The sequence below is a fragment of the Bos indicus x Bos taurus genome, chromosome 6 (assembly GCF_003369695.1).
Source record: "Bos indicus x Bos taurus breed Angus x Brahman F1 hybrid chromosome 6, Bos_hybrid_MaternalHap_v2.0, whole genome shotgun sequence".
Taxonomy (NCBI): Eukaryota; Metazoa; Chordata; class Mammalia; order Artiodactyla; family Bovidae; genus Bos; species Bos indicus x Bos taurus.
The window spans coordinates 80,597,204-80,612,284 of NC_040081.1; positions in this window are offsets into that span (position 1 = coordinate 80,597,204).

The following is a 15,081-nucleotide window of genomic DNA, read 5'->3' on the forward strand; positions in this document are numbered from 1 at the left end:
TTGAGTTGGTGATGCCATCCAACCATCTCATCTTCTGTCGTCCCCTTCTCCTCCTGCCCTCAATCTTTTCCAACATCAGAGTCTTTTCAAATGAGTCAGCTTTTCGCATCAGGTGGGCAAAATATTGGAGTTTCAGCTTCAACAGCAATCATGCAATGAATACCCAGGACTGATCTCCTTTAGGATGGACTGGCTGGATCTCCTTGCAGTTGAAGGAACTCTCAAGAGTCTTCTCCAACACCACAGTTCAAAAGCATCAATTCTTCAGTGCTCAGCTTTCTTTATAGTCCAACTCTTACATCCATACATGACTACTGGAAAAACCATAGCCTTGACTAGATGGACCTTTCTTGGCAAAGTAATGTCTCTGCTTTTCAATATGCTATCTAGGTTGGTCATAACTTTCCTTCCAAGGAGTAAGCGTCTTTTAATTTCATGGCTGCAGTCACCATCTGCAGTGATTTTGGAGCCCCCCAAAATAAAGTCAGCCACTGTTTCCACTGTTTCCCCATCTATTTGCCATGAAGTGATGGGACCGGATGCCATGATCTTAGTTTTCTGAATGTTGAGCTTTAAGCCAACTTTTTCACTCTCCTCTTTCCCTTTCATCAACAGAGTCTTTAGTTCTTTACTTTCTGCCATAAGGGTGGTGTCATCTGCATATCTGAGGCGATTGATATTTCTCCCAGCAATCTTGATTCCAGCTTGTGATTCCTCCAGTCCACGGTTTCTCATGATGTACTCTGCATATAAGTTAAATAAGCAGAGTGACAATATACAGTCTTGACGTACTCCTTTTCCTATTTGGACCCAGTCTGTTGTTCCATGTCCAGTTCTAACTGTTGCTTCCTGACCTGCATATAGGTTTCTCAAGAGATCAGGTGGTCTGTTATTCCCATTTCTTTCAGAATTTTCTACAGTTTATTGTGATCCACACAGTCAAAGGCTTTGGCATAGTCAATAACACAGAAATAGATGTTTCTCTGGAATTCTCTTGTTTTTTCGATGACCCAGTGGATGTTGGGAATTTGATATCTGGTTCCTCTGCCTTTTCTAAAACCAGCTTGAACATCTGGAAGTTCATGGTTCACATGTTGCTGAAGCCTGGCTTGGAGAATTTTAAGCATTACTTTATTAGCATGTGAGATGAGTGCAATTGTGCAGAAGTTTGAGCATTCTTTGGCATTGTCTTCCTTTGGGATTAGAATGAAAACTGACCTTTTCCAGTCCTGTGGCCACTGCTGAGTTTTCCAAATTTGCTGGCATATTGAGTGCATCACTGTCACAGCATCATCTTTCAGGATTTCAAATAGCTCAACTGGAATTCCATCACCTCCACTAGCTTTGTTCGTTGTGATGCTTCCTAAGACCCACTTGACTTCAGATTCCAGGATGTCTGGCTCTAGGTGAGTGATCACAGTGATTAACTGGGTCATGAAGATCTTTTTTGTATAGTTCTTCTGTGTATTCTTGCCACCTCTTCTTAATACCTTCTGCTTCTGTTAGGTCGCTACCATTTCTGTCCTTTATTATCCCTTGGCTTTTGGCTTCCATAATGATATCATTAGAAACAAACTTTAAATGACCTTATGTGCTCAATAGTTTTTACTCAATGGAAAAATGAAAACAATGTCAAAATATAAAATGTGTGTATCATACTACTGAGTTACTAACAATCTTCCAAGGAAAACATGCAAGTCAGTTTTGTATGTAAATATAACTTACTATTTTAAGATTCACCTCTCTTCTTAGGAAAGAAACATATGCATTCAGAACTTTAAACAAATTTTATTTTTATTTATAGGAACTATCGATTAAATCCATTGTTTCAGATTGGGTTCCCCAGAGGCAAAACTTGAAATATAAATTTGTTGCACATGTCTTATTGAGGGAGTATTCTCAAGAGAAAGGGAACAAGAAAAAGATGTGTTTCAGAGGCTGTAGCTGTGGACTAATACCCCAGGGATCTCTGTAACATGAATTGCACCACAGATTTAGTCCCTTGAAGTAACAGTGTCTGACTTGCAGTAGCCCTGCTAGTCAATCATTTGTGGCAGACCGTGCCTTAGGTTGGGGGTAGACGTGTGCAACTTACCTGACAACCTGACTCCCAGTTAACATTCAGGCAAGAGCCAGTTCTCAGAGAAGAGGTCAGCTGTAAGGTGTTAGGATCTAATGGCCACAGCAACTTGGCTGGGCACCAAAAATGTCCCCTATATCCCTAGGGCCCCAATCCTGAAATATTTTTATTAAAAAATGTATGTATTTGGAAAAATCATTTAATTACTGTATGTCCTATCTCTTCCTTCACCCAACACTGTAAACTTCTCTTGGTTTTTATAATGACTTATGGCTATATCTACATAATTATATCAAGCTGGCTGAAAAGGGTAAAGTTAATTAATGAATGAATTAATTAAAGCAATTCAGTGTATCACATTGTTTGGCTTCAGATTATTTACAAATATCCTCTATTAAATTGTCCCTCTACAAATAGTTAGTGGGTAACTGAAATACTAGTACTGTATATTTAAATATCATCCTACTTTGCTTCACAAAATTGAACTACAGTATATTGGATTTGGGAAATATTAATTATTTTGTGGCTTAAAAATAGAAGTTATTTTATATTGAATATGTAATAGCAGTTTTTATTTTTAGTATTATTCATATAAAATTATGACCTGTCAAAAACTGTGGGCAGTGGATGACCCACTTCATGAAGAATAGTTTTTTTATACTTACTCCAAGAAGGAACAGTGTCTTAAACAAAGAGCTCTTACATCAGATCGTGAAACTCGAAATAAGTTTTACCAAGTGCATTTGTTGAACATATGGTAATATTCCTACTAAATTAATTTCTCAGTGATCCATGACCTCAAAGAAAACAGAGGTGGTACATCAACTACTTGCTATGCATCTGAAGAAAAACTATGGTTTCAAGTTCACCATACTTGTAATTAGCAGTCTGAAAACGATTTCAAATGATCCCTTATTAATAGTAAGCTGTGACATTTTCACACTTTCGGCCACCAAGGGCACAGACATTATTTGATATATTGTTAAGAAAGAGGCTCTGCTTTTAAATGTGAAATACAATATTTGGTTGATAAGCTTCCATAAGCCTATCCAGTATAGAAAATTAAGAAATGAAAAGAAAAAGTTCTTTCTGAGGTCACAGAAATGCTGCATTACTAATTTCCCAGCTTCATCAGTGGAATAGACATGAACAATTAAAGGTCCCAAAGAAATCTTGCAGTCTTTGCTATCTAAATTTATATGTAATGTTTTACAAATATATAATGACAAAGCCAAATAAACATTTCATGTGCTTTTCTTCTTGTCCTGATCTGAGTTCCATTTTCTCTTTTAATGTTTCCTTCTTCATCATAAACACATATGCACATTTGGCAACCCAATACTCTGTAGTTCTCAAAAAATCCATTACTTCTTTTCTTTCTCCATTCTGAGACCAGATCTGATAACAAAGATAAGCAGGAAGGAAAAGCAGAATTTTTGGACATCATTCTCCTCAAATTCACCACTGGATCAGAAAAGTATAAAATACTTCAAATTAATTTCACTCTCAAATCAGTATTTTTCAATATTCTGCGAAGAGAATGTGATTTTTTTCTTCCCGTTCTTCTAAGACATTGGTTGTTTATATGAATGAAGCCAATATAAATGTACATAAATTACATAAAGGAGATGCATATAGAAGTTCACATAAATCAATTAAGAAAATTACTTGTTGCAATGATTTATATAACCTTAAAATGATTAAATAGAACTTTGGATTCTCATCGAAATAACAATATCCATTAACAGTCTTCTGTCTTACTAAATCCTTCTGACACTCCCAACCTTTCAGCAGTCCAAGACCATAACTCCTGGGAGTACACATATTTTACTCATTTAATTTTCAATACTGTGGAGCCAATCAGTATATTCTGTATTGATTACATTTATCTATTCTCTTTTTTTCTAAGTAAAAAAGCAACTCTGATCCCTAGATAAGTTACCAAATCTTGCCCTAGCTCAGTATATTTATCTATAAAATGGAGAAAACATCTAAGTCACATAGTGTTTAAGAGGAAAGTCAGACACAATACTTAGGAGATAAAAAATGGATAAAAATTGTTCTGGGTTAAAATTTGCTTTGGATACTGTTCAAAAGCTAAATTAAAGCAAGAATTAAACTCATATTCATATTCTATAAACTTCTGCCAATGAGGCTTACCCTCCCTAATTTGCTACAGCTTGTTAAAATTTGTGTATTTTATTAAAGACTTTATATTGTGTTATGTAACTGTTTCACAGTATAGTAGAAGAAAGTTTTAGATACCTTCTCTTTATCTTTTTCAACCATTCCCCAGGGCAGAGGAATGACTAATAGAATTGTTTATGTTCAGAGGTCATTAGTTAGCTCATATTTACTAATGAGTAGGATGAGTATTCTTTAAAAGTTTCATTTGCCTATATGTGGTTTTCTTTCTTCTGATTTCACATCATTAGTCTTCAGAGAAATAAAGAAACTCAAATTATTTGACAATGGTAATTTTTCCAGCTCTTTATATGTGTATGTACAGAGGATGACTGTTGATAGCTTTGCTTCGTTTTGTTTTGTGTTTTTGGCCTCGCTGCATGGCATGTGGAATCTTAGTTTCCCAACCTGGGATCAAACCCACATGCAGTGGAAGTGCATAATCTTAACCACTGGACTGACAGGGAAGTTCCTATTGATATATATTTTTATAACACGAAGCCGTACAAAGCATGATAAAAAGACTTGGATTTAGAGGTAAGCCCTTAAGGACATTCTTCTGTCGCTCATTTAAACCAGGTGCTCCTATCAATCCTTACCCATTATCTGTATTTGGGTTTATCAGGCTCTTGCTTAGTGATGAGTTATTGCCTCATGTTTATCATGTATAGCTCCTTAAGAGCTCCCTAAGTGGGAGATGTATACCAAAGAGAGGTAAAGGTGATTGAAAAAGAAAAATATGGATAAAATACCATCTCAACACAATTCCAGATCTACTCTTACTCCTAACGTATGCATATGGCTTAAATGTGCAGATCTGTGTCAGTTAAGGTTTAATGGCAGATGACATGAGCCAAGTTTGCTAGTTAATGTGGAAAGGATTTAATCCTGAAAACTGGGTTCTTGCTGAACAAGGCACAGAAAAGCAAGCTCCACACTAGCCTTCTAGAAGTGATCCCTAGAACAATCCACACAACTGAATCACAAGTTGCCGCTTCTGTCATGATCAGGAAATTGAAGACTTGGGGAACTTCTGCTTGCATTTCTGGGTATAGATCACACCACCATCCCTTCCAGAACTGAGGAATCTGAAGGAAAATAGTCCTGAAAATATTGTCCCCAGGTACACGCTGCTTCAATCATGATCTAGGGTAACAAAAAGGAGCCTGTGCTCTGCCACTCACCACCCAGGTAATCTATTGAGATTGTACTCTCATTATTGATAGGAAAACAAAAAAACCCATCACAGCAAAGCAACTGCTTACTCTATGATGAAGCTTGCCAGCAAGAACATTGTCTGTCTTCCCCACCTAATAGTGTGCACAAGACACACAGAAGAGCATGTTACTTCCTGCTTCAGCAGGTCCAACTATTATGAGGTCATTAGTTTGTTGTATTAATGTACAGTGCCCTGGGATGGTGAGATCATCAAAGTTTCTCCAGAATAAATTTCAGCATCAAGCGAGACAGGTGTTATATTTCACAAAAATAGTGAAAGCATACTGCTTCCTACTCAGTTGCAAACAAGCAGATTCTACATATTATGCACCAAGTAGCAATATACAGAAAATAATGTGAAAACATTCATCATTATCTGTAGTTACATATTAGAAGTGACCACCAGTGAAAAGATCACGTCTCTATAAGAGCAGCTACCATTGGTGTCAACACCTGATCACATGCCCTTATAATCTATATTTCATTCTTTAGATTCCATCTATCCTGTGTATACTGCCCTATGTATAACAAACAGCTAATTTACATAAGTATGTGATAGAGATCAACTCCTGCATCTTTCAGATCTTTGGTGGTAACATTAGTCTCTCTGGTGGCCCTGGAAATTATGCTTTTAGTTTATTCTTTATATAGGGAGAAAGTAGCTCTTCCTACTATAATAAACCTTCATTTCACAAATAAGAAAAACAATGTGAGAATTCTGCCTGTGATAAATATAAATATGCCAACTACAGAATCAGAAATATATGATACATTCCTGGAACCACTCTCCTTATTATACTTTGAGACAGACTCAACCCCAAATTCCTTTTATATCCCTTGACTTCCCTAATCCCTCAATCAAACTGGTGAGTGGGCCACATTGGCATTATAGATGTTTAGAGAATAGGGTCAACCTAATGCCAGTATCTATAGAACTCTTCACAGACCAGGAAGAAGCTGTATGCCTGTGAGTTGATAATCCTTTCTCATGTGTACCAACTTTCCTTCATTCAAGGTCTCATACCTGTGAACTGACTAATGTTTGAGAACTTGAAAAAGAGTAGTGAATCTATTTACAATAGAGGTATACATCAAAACTCTGTTCATTAGACTTCGTGAATTTTGGGAGTTTTTTCCTATATAACTCAAGTTTGAAAATAAAGGCTGTCAGACTATTTACTGACAAAGACTGATCAACTAACCCCTGTCAAATATTCATGTGGGTCAAATTGTTAAACTTACTCTGGCCTAATATCTGTTCTAGGAGCTTTTGTTCATCAATAGGGGGGTTAAGTGCTAAAACTTGTCTGCTTAAGCACTTTGCATATTGAACTGTTCACTTAGAAAATGAAAGATATTATTATCCTTATTTTTAAGTTAAAGATATAATTATATGTCTATGGGCAAATATGATATAATGAACTTATATAAACAATGAGGGTAACTAGTACGTTTCAGACCATATAAGATATAGGCAAGAGTTGGTGAAATCATGTGCTTCAAAAATAAAAATAATGAATAATGACAAGAGGATCCTGACAGAAACATTTACTTGAAAGGTATACAAGTGAATGTCAAGAATACTTCAATTATAGAGTCAATGAGATAAAATTTTAGTAACTAACAAAGCAAACCTGCACTACTCTAAGGAGAGAAGCCCTGCCAACCAACGCTGATGCTGCAGGAACACTGTAAATGTTGTAGCTGAGTTTCTGGTGTAATTAGTTCCCGTATGGCAGTAGACTGATGTTGATGCTTTATAAGCTAGAGTAGTGGCAATGACTGCAGAAATAACACATGTCTTGCAAGTAACACACTTCTGGAAACTAACCAAGTGACCTCCAGTGACAGCCAGGAGAGCATGCTGACTACACCAAGAAAACCTGTGACCCTCTCCCATAAGGCACCATATTTTTAAAGACTTTTATCTTCAGAAACTTCAAGGTATGCTGTTCAGTGTTCACTGGAGCTTGTAATTATGTTACCTTGTCACCTTTACTTTGCCAGACCCTGACTTACATAACTGTTAAACAATATCTTGTTAAAATAGGAGGATTTGATGTCCCTGAAAACAATAGGAAGCAATCAAGGAAAACCTGGTAAAGGGTAAAAACATGACCCAAGTTGTATATTAATAAGGATCATTTTGGCAGAGTGTGGCATGAAGGATTCCAGGTGGACACAAAAAAGACTGAACATATGGAAATGCTTAAAAGCTAACAAGGGTAATCTAAGTAAGAACCTAAGTCATGAGAAAGAAGGGATGGATTGAAAAACATTTAATAGGTTGACTTAGTAGATATAATGAGCAGTCAAAATGCCAACATTTTGTAAAGAGAAATCTAGGATGATTACCAGTTTACCTTCTAAATAACTGGGTTGATGATGGTGACATTTATGAAGATTGGTAATATGGTAAGCATAAAGAGAAACACTCCTTAATTTGTTCTATTGCCCCCCACCCCACAAACCCCACTGGGTGTTTGATTCCATCCATATACACAGAGATTAATTGAGTGGGAAAACTGGAAGGAACTTTACTGAGGAAGGAGCTAAGTGATAAGGATTCAGAGCTTAGAGGAGAATAGAATGAGACTTTTTCCTAGAACATTTTCACTTGGAATAGTTTTAAGACTGTTGGAGAAACTACAGGCAAAGCACCTGGGAGAATATTCAAGCCCTGAACACAAGAAGAGAGATTGCTTGGACTCTGGAAGCACTGGTGAAAGCATCTTAATAATTATGCTGCCAATTTCATGGTGGGCAAGGGCAACTATGCCTCTCCAAATAGCTTTGTAGACATCTTCTGAGAAGAATGATCGCACATCCTCATGGCAGCTGCAAGACAGAATAATCTGTAGGCATTTATTAAAAAGTTTCTCGGTCTACTTCCAAGAAATATTAATACTTATGGTATAGACCCAAGGTTGAATAAACAAAAATTTGGGAAAAAAAAGACTAAGGGAAAATGTGGAGTTCAAATTTTATATGTGATATTGATAACAGCAGGTTATTTAAGTGGAGATCTTTAGTATGCATGAGGATATATGGATCTGAGTATTTTGATGCAGGTTTGAGCTAACTGCATAGTATCAGATATTTTGGAGAGTATTGATAGTTTGAACTACATGTAGGGGTCATTCAACAAGTAGATTACTTAGGGGAAACCAAAAACAAAAACAGAGCCAAGATGGAACTCTGCATAATGGAAATGTGAGATTTAGCACCTTGTTGAACATCTAGATCTGGAAATGTTCCCATTTAAAATAGCAATGAAATTGAAAATCATATATTGTGACCTGTTCATTTTCCTCGTCTTATTTAATTTTCCTCCTTTGTTCGCACATACATGCAAAACTGCTCATCACACTTAATCTCTCTCTTTGGAGAATTCCAGGTGCCTAGACTGGCTTTATCGGAGAAGGCAATGGCAACTCACTCCAGTACTCTTGCCTGGAAAATCCCATGGATGGAGAGGCCTGGTGGGCTGCAGTCCATGGGGTCGCTAGGAGTCGGACGTGACTGAGAGACTTCATTTTATTTTTTCACTTTCATGCATTGGAGAAGGAAATGGCAACCCACTCCAGTGTTCTTGCCTGGAGAATCCCAGGGACGGGGGAGCCTGGTGGGCTGTTGTCTATGCTGTCGCACAGAGTTGGACATGACTGAAGCGACTTAGCAGCAGCAAACTGGCTTTATATGAATGGTTTCTAAATTAAAGGAAAGACTTCCAGACCAATTGTTGGATCCCTAAAATTAATTTAGCATAAAACAAAATTTTAAATTGTATTTATTTATTTTCACAATTTTAAGCACTTTATACATATTAACTCAGGCTTCCCAGGTGGTGCTAGTGGTAAAAACCCACCTACCAATGCAGGAGACATAAGAGACATGGGTCCGACCCCCAAGTTGGGAAGATCCTGTGGAGGAGAGTATGCCAAGCCACTTCAGCATTGCCTGGAGAATCCCATGGACAGAGAGACCTGGTAGGTTACAATTCATAGAGTTGCAAAGAGTCGCACATGACTGAGGCGACTTAGCACACAGGCACACATACATTAACTCACTCAATCCTCATAACAAGCCTTTGGCATAGGTACTATTAGTATCATCAGGAAACTTACACACAAAGAAAGAAGTCACTGTCCCAAGGTCCCACGGCTAGTAAGCGACAGAGCTGGCCTTCCCACCCAGACATCCTGATCCTAGAGTCACTACTCTTAAACACCATGCTGACTGTTAACTATGCTTTCCTTCACTGAGCTATAGGAAAAACTAAAGCAGGGACAAATAAGCATAAGTGACTCTCTAAAGTTGTATCAAGAGCTGATGAGGAGGAGAAGATAGAAAGGAGTCTGTCAGTTTGAAAAAAAAAAAAAAAAATAGAGATAGACTCAATACAAATATCCCCGGAGGTGGGCACACAAGACTTGATCATGTGATTATATGCAAAGACTAATATCAGAATGTAGATTGGGCTTGAGGGAGTTTGCTAATGATTAGCCAAAGAAGAAGTGTTGACCTACTTCCAGAAGTATAGTTATTTCCAGATACATTAGTACTCATTGCCACTTCCAAAGGCTATTAGAACATCTTCTGAGAAAGAAGAGGAAGACCAGTAATTAAATTTCCATTCTTTATAGAGGCCCCTGCAGATTTAGAACTATCCTGAATATTAGGCAGAACTTTAGTCTACAGGTTGAAACAATTTATTTAAACTTACTTAACTCCTAAGAAACATTTGATGAATCAGTTTGGCTCTCCTAAGGAGTATTTTGAAGATAATCTTCAACTTAGTGATTTGCAATGCAGAAAATCTGCCTTTGAGTTTCTTTTTGTAGATGGCCAAATGTATCAAATATATTTTGAGATGTTTTTATCCAGTTTCACATTCCAAATATAAGCCTTGGAAATGACCAAAGGCTCCTCATATTTATTTCCTCCTCTCTGCTGTGCTGTCGTTATGAACTCAGTCTCTGGAGACAGATGGACTACAGTTGAATCCTAACTTCAATATTTATTATATTTTGTTTGGGAAAGCCAATTAAGCATTCTAAGCCTGTTTTTTAACCTATAAAATAGAAAGAAAGCTGGTATCTCAAATGACTACAGTGAAGTATAAAACAGACAAAATTGTCAAACTCTTGGCGTATATGAAGCATACAATAAATATTAACTATCATCAACAATACTTCATACTCTGCTTTTGTTTTCTATTTTTGTAATTTGCTATAAGCTCCTTTCACAGGTGTCCTGGCTGTGAATCTGAGTACTGGGGAAAAAGAAAAATATTTAAACAAAAGATAGAAGCCAACTGAGGAAAATATCAACAGGAAAAGGTGGCAAAAGATTAAAATACATAACTTGTAAAAAAAAATCATTTTAATTGAAAATTAGGTACATTTGAAATTATCCATAACTTCTCCACTAAAGGATGGAAATAGTCAACGATGTCAGGAGACTATCTCTTAGGAACCTGTCATATCAAATTGACATAATTATACTTTAAAATACCTTATTATTCATGTGTTAACATGAAAATCTCATACTGATGTACTCCTTTGTCCATATACATGCCCAAATTCTACTATACGAAAAAGAAATAATGCAATATTCAGTTTATATTTTAACATCTTTAGCCTAATTTCAAGCCCTGTGGTGGAGAGCTTTAAAATTAAACTTTTCTAGTTTACTCCTTTTCTCTAGCTACTCCTAGTAGCTTTTCTCTAGCTACTCCTTTTCTTTTTTGTGTGACAAAAATGATGTATTTTGAGTATACCTTATTTGAGCAAGCTCCTCTGTAGGGGATTGACTACCCTATAGTCTTAAGTACAAACATAATTTGAAGTAACTTTTTAATGTTCTATGATTCTTTGACACAGTTTGGAATAACCTAAGAAATAGTCACTATGTGGCCTTTTTCATCAAAGTCACATGTTCTGTGCAAATGGTTATAAAGGTAGTATAAAATAAATTCTTTTTTAGGTATATTTTAAAGGAATTTGGCATAAGGGAGAAACTTTATAGTCTCCTTTACCTGAAACTTAATACCTAGAATCATTATATCCTTCACCATCATTATGTTTTCCCTTCCTGGCCTTTCAAACATGCCTCACAGAAAATTCTCATGCAGTTATATTTTCTGTGGGAAGGCACTATAAAACCATTATCTTCTGCAAAGAAGTTCTCGCTACAAAAGCTTGAATTATTTCTTTTGCTTCTTTAGTTGTGCTTCTTGAACACTGCCTCCATAAGAACAGTCAAACCATGCTGTTTATGCCTATTAGAATACACAGTCTAGAAGTCATAACCTTTGAAAGTCTGCTCCTTTTTTTGCTCTGCATTGTGTCTTCAACTCAGGATTTATTTTCCCCCCTAAAGATCTACCATAGCTTATCTTTGTTCATTTTGCTTTCTTTTCCATTATTTAGAACTCCATTACCATGGCTTTGTTAGACCAGTGGCATGTGGAGGTGGGTTGCTGTCTATGGGGTCGCACAGAGTCAGACACGACTGAAGTGACTTAGTAGCAGCAGCAGCAACAGGAGGCAGATGACACCACCCTTATGGCAGAAAGTGAAGAAGAACTAAAGAGCCTCTTGATGAAAGTGAAAGAGGAGAGTGAAAAAGTTGGCTTAAAGCTCAACATTCAGAAAACTAAGATCATGGCATCTGGTCCCATCACTTCATGGCAAATAGATGGGGAAACAGTGGAAACAGTGGCTGACTTTATTTTTCTGGGCTCCAAAATCAGTGCAGATGGTGATTGCAGCCATGAAATTAAAAGATGCTTACTCCTTGGAAGGAAAGTTATGACCAACCTAGACAACATTTTAAAAGTCAGAGACATCACTTTGTCAACAAAGGTCTGTCTAATCAAGGCTATGGTTTTTCCAGTGGTCATGTATGAATGTGAGAGTTGGACTATAAAGAAAGCTGAGTGCCAAAGAATTGATGCTTTTGAACTGTGATGTTGGAGAAGACTCTTGAGAGTCCCTTGGACTGCAAGTAGATCCAACCAGTCCATCCTTAAGGAGATTAGTCCTGGATGTTCATTGGAAGGACTGATGCTGAAGCTGAAACTCCAATATTTTGCCCACCTGATGTGAAGAGCTGACTCATTTGAAAAGACCTTGATGCTGGGAAAGATTGAGGGCAGGAGGATAAGGGGACGACAGAGGATGAGATGGTTGGATGGCATCACCAACTCAATGGACATGGGTTTGGGTGGACTCCGGGAGTTGGTGATGGACAGGGAGGCCTGGCGTGCTGCAGTTCACGGCATCGCAGAGTCGGACACGACTGAGCAAATGAACTCAACTGATGAGTTAAGTACAGACCACACTCATCTTCTGTTTAAGAACCCCATGATGATGAAAATTCAGTAATTATTGCTTTCTTTTTACATAGTTTCTGCCCCAGATTTCCTGTTTTACTTGGCATTATTTTACTTTTATTTTTCAGTATGTTTGCTCTGTGATAACTATCTTATTCCATTAGCCCTTCTTTTATTCTGCCAGTCTGAGAATATTTTATTTGTACCATTAGAAATGATGACATCATTCCCTGATTGTTTAATGATTCTTATATATTTATTTTTTCTGTCATATGCTTTCCCTCATTATTTGCTTTCCTTACATATTAGTTATCCTACTGTAAACAGTGATACCGCTACAACATTTTCCCTTGGCCCTGAGTCTTTCAGTATCATTATCAGTACTCTAACTTTCCCTGCAAGAACAATCAACACAAAACAAAGTTTTTAAGACATGCTGTTAAGTCAGTTTAGCAAAAAACAGTTTATGGTTCTAATAATTTTTTCAGTATCATGCAAATTTCTTATCTTGCCACTTCTATGGCAATTTATATTTTATGACGCAACATTTGTAGGATCTGTAGGAATTTTGAACAACAGATTCTTTTTTTTTTTCATCTCTAATTTTAATGTCTGCCCACATGGGTTAATACTAGGTTGGCCAAAAAGTTCATTTGGGTAAGACTTTATGGAAAATCCAAATGAAATTTTTGGCCAAACAATATAAGGTTGCATAAGAAACTCATTGACATTAATTCAAATCCATTTCTGTAAAAAATTTAAAAGAGTTAAGAGACAAATGGAGCTAAGCTATTTCTTTAATTTGAGGGGAAATTTCCAGAAACTGCCCAAAATAAACACCTCACTCAAACCTCTAATTAGATCAATATTATTTTACTATTGATGAACTACTGCTTAAATGTACAGATTTATATTATATTCTCCATGTAAGATTTCTTCTTTCTTGGGTTTTATATCAGATAAATTACCTCATTCATCAGTTGAAAAGATTGAAGTCCTAAAATTTAATGATGATTATTATGTTAAAGTACAGAAAACATTAGGGAAAACTAAAAAAAAGTTTTACACTTCCTTGCCTTTAACTGTGTAACAACCTCAGTAATCACTTACTGCATATTTATTTTATTATAATTATAAATGTTGATTTTAGTGTTTAAACTATGAAGGAAACTAAAAAGCATTTGCAATCTCACCAAATGTCACTGAATATTTACGACAGGAAATTAGAAGTCACATTAATTTCTCTCTCTGTGCTGTTTCTATCCATAGTAATAACATGAATAATGCTCTTGAACTGAATTATTTTATTAACTCTTACAATAATGACTAAAAATAACTGGCTCAGTTGGAGCCTTCCATTAAACTGAGTACTGTTTATTTGTTTATATTTTATTCATTATTTCATCAGTTATTTATTGGACTCTGACCATAAGCCAAATATTGAAATAGAGAAAGGGAATAGAGAAATATATGGATGTTATTCCTACACTCATATTGCTCATAATATGATGGCTCAGCATAAATATATGCAAAAGTCATACAATGATGAGTGTTCTAATCCAGTGTGATAGAAACATAATATAACTATAACATATATAATAAAACATAACTATGGATGGAGGTTTGAGACACTGTACAGGAGACAGGGATCAAGACCATACCCAAGAAAAAGAAATGAAGAAAGCAAAATGACTGTCTGAGGAGACAGATAGCTGTATATTTATGTATTTGTATATTTGTATTTGTGTATTTGTAAGGACAAATAGCTGTGAAAGAAGAGAAGTGAAAAACAAAGGAGAAAAGGATATACCCTTTGAATGCTGAGTTCCAAAGAGTAGCAAGGAGAGATAAGAAAACCTTCCTCAGTGATCAGTGAAAAGAAATAGGGGAAAAAAAATAGAATGGGAAAGACTAGAGATCTCTTCAAGAAAACTAGATACCCAGGGAACATTTCATGCAAAGATGGCTCAATAAAGGACAGAAATGGTATGGACCTAGCAGGAGCTGAAGATATTAAAAGAGGTGGCAAGAATACACAAAAGAACTATAAAAATAAAGATCTTCATGACCCAGTTAATCACAATGGTGTGATCACTCACTTAGAGCCAGACATCCTGGAATGTGAAGTCAAGTGGGCTTTAGAAAGCATCACTACGAACAAAGCTACTGAAGGTGATGGAATTCCAGTTGAACTATTTCAAATCCTGAAAGATGGTGCTGTGAAAGTGCTGCACTCAATATGCCAGCAAATTTGGAAAAC